Raw genomic sequence first — 6,000 nt, forward strand, 5'->3', positions numbered from 1 at the left:
ATGAAAAGCTACATCTCATCCTTTCAGAGGAAAAGCACCACCCCTGAGCAGGAATAAAGTGAGTTATTGCTAATGTGATGAACTGAGGTCATAAATAAAAACTGCCTTCCCTCTAGGATAATTTTCTGGCAGTGGTCTCCAAGCACACATCTTGATTCTGCTTTCCTGATGTGAGATGTGCCATGGTCAAGGTCAGAGGGGTGCATAATTCTAGTCCCACACATCAGATGCTGCATGTTGGGGAAGGAGAGGAAGGGATGGCACAACAAGGGTTATTTTATGCCCCCAAATCCAAATGTGGAAGGTTGTAGCACAACAAATCAACATGGCCATAGGCCTCAGAGCACAGATCAGCCCAACTCAGGAGGAGATGGCTGTGGAAGAGTCTGACCTCAGGGAAGCAGTCACTGATATTTCTCCAGCTTCCAGCCCTTTTTAGCACAAGTGTTTCCCAAGACAGATGTGGTTTCTGTGCATCTCTCTTGTGTGAACATCTTCAGTGTTTGCTGGAGTCCTCATCAATATTTTGGCACCTATATCCACAGCTGATCAAAGCACTGTGGTTGTCCCACAAGCACTGGCCTTACATGGGAAGGTGCACTCCTTTTGTGTGTGTTGAGTTTCTTCTCACTTCCTCCTGGTCTTTATGGTGGAAAAAAAAGAGTGAAAATCCTGTTCCAGTCCTTCCTGGCAGTGCCAGTATGTTTTCAACATTTAAAGGCCAGCCTGCATGGCACACACAGCACTGGTGAGGTTTATGATTCAAGCTTTTCCTTTTCCCAGTCAGTTTTCCAAAGTAGGTGTCTCAAGATGCCCGTCTAACAAAGCTAGAAGACATAATTGTCCTGACACTGATAAACACATTTGTAACCCTAATCCTAATTGCTCTGTGACCTCTGTGATATTTATGTCATGGGAAGGCTTGCTGGTTGAGAGTTCCCTCGGGTAAAACCATGCCAAACTTCTGGTGAATTACTGTCATATCATGTTAAGGCTTTCCCAAAGGAACTTGTCTGCTGCCAGCAATAAATCTCAAATAATGAAAGAATTCAATGTCTTGGTGTATCTACCCCTGAGAAACCATTTCAAACAGAAACCTCCAGAATTGCCCAGGCAGGTTTGACACAAACTTTGGCCTTGACATTCAGATTTCAGGAAGAGCTGGTGACTGGCTGGAGGACATGAGGGTTTAGACATATGAAACCCCTCCAGGTTGCAAATCATTAAACCCAGAGCAAAATGAGTCCCTGCAGGGAGCTGCAGCACTCACTGCATGATGAGTGACCCTCCATCACTTTTTCCACACAAGCTGGCATGAGCAGCAGGACACTCCAGAGGTGAGACTCTGACCTCACATGTGCCTGGCTCTGCTGTATCTGCAGAAAACAAGGAGTGATGAAGAAAAAAGTCAGTCCAGGAAGCTTTGTATACAGGTCAGGAATCCTATATAAACAACCAGCTCTTTTTTTTTTTTTTTCCCAAGGGTCAGCTGCTGGAAACTGCAAGAGCATGCCAGAGATACATATGGAATGGAAGTGTTTTATGGAATACCAGGCTGGATGGGGCTTGGAGCAACTTAATCTAGTGGAAGGTGTCCATGCCCAGGGTAGGGGGGCTGGAAAGAGAATCCTGAAAATCCCTTTCCACCCCAAACTATTCCATGATTCTGTGATTCTATGGAAGTCTGTCTTCCAGTTCAGACCTGGTCCTAAGCAGAAGTTTGGGGCTCTATAAGTGGTCAGAGGGTGCAGTGTTCTCAAGCTGCCATCAAAATCCTGCTTAGCAGAATTATCCTTAGTCCTAGAGAGGAATGTGCACTTAGTCTGTTATTTTCTGACAAAATTCATCTGTAAAAGCAAGGTTCTTGGAACTTAGACTGTAAAAGTGTTCTGGAAGGTGAGCTAACTACAACAAAGGATGACCCTTCAAAAGCACTGAGATTTAAATATTACAGGATGATTATACAACCCTATAAGGTCCCAGTGAATAAAACAGTGTTACTTCTTAGGAGAGATCTGAGCCCACAGTTTTATACTGGAATTGTCCCAGACACAACAGCAAACATTTAAAATGTAAATTAATGTGTCTATCAAGTTTATCCAGCATTATCCTGATTAATAAGTGTGTTCAAGAAGACTTTTACACCTAAAACTCTTGTGAGAGAGCAGGAGGGAATCAAACACCAGGAGAACACACCTGCAGGGGGACACTGAGATGGTCCTGCAAGGATGTCCAAGCTAAATGTTCACAGGTGTGCAAATGTCTTTGGTGTCTCTGTTGCATTCTTTTTGTCTGCCATCGATTTGTTGGGAGAGAATTTGTTTCTTCTTAGCTTTTTGCCTCCTTCTAAAATGGCACATTTAATCTCTGTGTCTTCCTTAGGAAATACCATGCTGCCCACAGAGACTCTCACTGGCCAATATCCAAGTTTCCTGGTGTCCTCCCTTTATCCTCTGCTTCACCTCCATTTCCCAAGACTACAGACAGCCTGTAGCAAGGAAATCCCATTCTCCCTGCTTGTTTGGAGAGCAGCTAGTCTCAAGGTCACTTTTGTATATAAATTGCAGATATCATATTAGCAGCACTATTCAGGCATTCAGAACCAAGCCTAAGCAGGAGAGCTCATCAATTCAGCTGTCTCATGGCTAGACCTTCACCATTATGCCTGGCTTCCTTTCCTTACTGATTACAGTACAGCAGATTCATTATTATTATTTTTAATTTGGTTATATACAACTGCATGGTGTCTTTTAATTGCCTTTTTATTTTTCCAATTGAGCCACTAAGGGATGTAAGCAAATTATATGGCTTAACAATTCTGCCTGCTGCAGACAGACTTGTGTGGCCAACACACCAAAGACACTGTGAAAACATTACCTTTTACTGGAAGTGTAAACTCAATAAACCCCCAGGAGAGCAATAAAAATGCAGTAGCCAGCAGATTTAACAAGGACATGCTCAGTGCACAGTGTAATCTTATTATGTGCTTAATGCCCAGTGGAATTACAGGAATTTGATTTAGCAACATCAGATTTCAATTTTTCAAATTATACTGACTGCTTATAAATTAAGACTGCGATTTGGGATAATTGCTTTTCATTTGCATTGGCAAAGCCCATATATTATATTTATTCTCACTACACTGTTTATATGTTTGAAGTGTCACAGAGCATTGCCTTTGGGACTTAAACTGGGGTGATGGAGAGCTTTCCTTTGCATCAACGACACTCATGTTACTTCCCCATTAAATCCGGGTGAATGTTCTACCCTGGTGATCTTTATATGCTTGAAAGGTCTATTTTATGGTTTCCCAAACCTGACTGAGCAGAGTGAAAGATGAGTGAGTTCTGGGGAAGGATTCTGTCTTCCTCTCCATCAATCTGAGCTTTGACATATTCATTGGAAAGCCACTGACCTGCAGATGTGCAGGGAAGGAATAAGCACAACAGTGTCCTCCCAACCATCCCAGCATCATGCTTGGGAGTGTTTTCTCTTCATGTGACCATTTTTTGGGCTCTGCCACTGCCGGGGAAATGGGGAGAATGAGGCAGTGAGTGATTAATTACTTCTGGGGAGGGGAGGGGTGATGTCAGCAGGGCCACCAGAGGACAGGCAGGTAATGCTTGAGGGCCATGGAGTGTATCAGTGAATAGCTATTGAACTGCATGAGCACATCATGAGCACCTGAACTCTGGGACAAATCATTTCATCTCAAGAGAAATGAATGAAATAATTAAATATAATGGAATGAGCAAAGGGCACAGGAACAACTCTGGAAGAAGACAGGAAATACCTTTGCTGCTGATTTTGGCTTCCATGTCTAAGACATCTGTAAAATCTTAAACAATCATCTCTGTGCAAACTACAGTGTACAGCAGAATGACTTCATTTACTGAAGATCGTTCAAACTGGCTCCCAAAGCCCCAGGTTATCAGCATATCCTGGTCTGGAAAACCTCTACTGCTCCAAAGTCATTAAAACATTTTAATGAGTTGATTAAAAAATTAACAAGGCAACAATTCAATTAAGCCTTGTACCACTGGGCAACAAATGTGGCTGCAGTTGGTAAACACAACAACAAATTGTTGATCACAATGCACATGTCTTTGCTTTCTGCACATGAATCCAATGGCTCTCACCCAGGGATGGGGGAGTAAAGTGTCATTTAAGCATTTTGGGGGGTGGTCATGGGTATTTGGTGCGACTCACAAACATCATCCTAGTTTTGATGGAGTAGAACTAATCCATCAAGCCCTTCAGCCTGAGATCAGGCTTAGGTGGCAGATCAGCTGTAGATAACTCAGAGGCAGCTACAGAACTTTTCCTGACTCCAGACTTATTTTGAAATTTAACTTATTCCTTAACAATATTGTGTGAAATGGCAACGAAGACCACTAACATTTTCCTAGGCTTCAACTCATATTTGCTAAGGGAACAAAAAAATTTGAACACTATCCCAGTAGCTGCTGGAGCAAGACTGCAGCCCAGGGTTTTCCTGGATTTTAGGGAGCCTTTTCCCAGGGTGAGTAAGAGACTAGGACATCATTTCTGCAGCCCTGAGCTCCTCCATGGGCACTGCAGGATACCTGTGATGGTGGTTAGCACTATCCCAGTGCCATCACACAGTGTGTGCTGGGACCAGCCCATGCCACCTCTCCACCTCAGAGGCTCCACAGAGGCAATTTCTCTGTCTGCACCCTCACCAGAAGGTTCCCCTTGGCAGAGCAGAGCCCTAGCATTCCCCTACAGCCATGGAGAACCTCACCAGATGTGTTCAGAGAAATACTGCACTGGAGCTGGTCTTTAAAAGCTCAGAAGGGCTCACCCAAGATCAGCAAGAGAGACAGAAAGCCAAAATGTCACAGTTACCTCAGTGCTCCTGGCAGCTGAGAGCAGGGAGACCCATTACAGCTCTTTTTTTTTTTTTCATGTCTCCAGCTCTGGTTCCCAGCAGGATTGTGTTCAGAGCTGTTTCTGGCAGTGTTTTGCATGCACTTTTAATCTGCCCCATCTGCACTCGGGGAGATGCCGTTCAGCCGCCTTTTCCAACGCTCCTGGCAGATTTATGCGTGTCAGCTCTGCTCTGCCGTGCTGCACTGTGCTGTTAACCTTCATTAAGATGTTTTAATAATTGAATAAACGATGTGCCAGACATGCAGTTTAACCTCAGAGTGTAACGAAACAGAGGACACGATATTAACTGCAGCCCTGGAACAAATATCACCATAAATACCACTAAGTAGGTATCACACAAAAACACCTGCCCTTGACATTAAAATACATGCTCAGCCACACTAGAGGGGAATACAATACATGATACATTACATCTTATCTGCATCTCAATGCTATTAAATGAGCATGGTTAATGCTTTAATAATCTGCCAGGGAACACTGTGGGCTCTACTTCTGAGCTAACCCATAAAAGAGGAAACTCTCTCATCTGTTGCCTCGAGCAAGATGAAATACCATGGGCCTCCCTTGGCAAAGAGGAGGCTGTTTTGTGCAATGACACAGAGAGGGTTCAGGAGGAGTTCTGTCACTGGCGATACTTCAAAGAGTGACATCAAATCAGGGCACGAGGACAAACTCACAGAGATGCTTATTTGTCCCCGTGGAGGAAGGACAAGGGATCCCATGGGAAGTGAGGACATGCTGGGGAAGCATGCAAGAAATAAGGGATGGACAAGGGGCCTTTCACAGGGTCTTTCACTGCAGATCTGTCTGTGCTGAGCAGGTGGCCATCCCCTAAATCCCTGTTTGTACCTGATGGCCACAGGTGGTTCTGTCACCCATAAATGTGTCTATTTACTATAAACCCTTTAAAAATCTTTGGCTTTTACAGGTACAGGATGCAGCACAATCCCTTTCTGATCCACTCTGTAAAGAAGTACTTCCTTCAGGTTTTGCACCCTCCTAACATCCTCCTGGACACTGACGGGCTTTAAGGAGGCTTTTGTTGCCTTGCTGTACTCCACACCCTGAACGACTTCCCAGATCTTC

Source organism: Sturnus vulgaris, chromosome 6 (genome assembly GCF_052056855.1).
Source record: "Sturnus vulgaris isolate bStuVul1 chromosome 6, bStuVul1.hap1, whole genome shotgun sequence".
NCBI classification, from domain to species: domain Eukaryota; kingdom Metazoa; phylum Chordata; class Aves; order Passeriformes; family Sturnidae; genus Sturnus; species Sturnus vulgaris.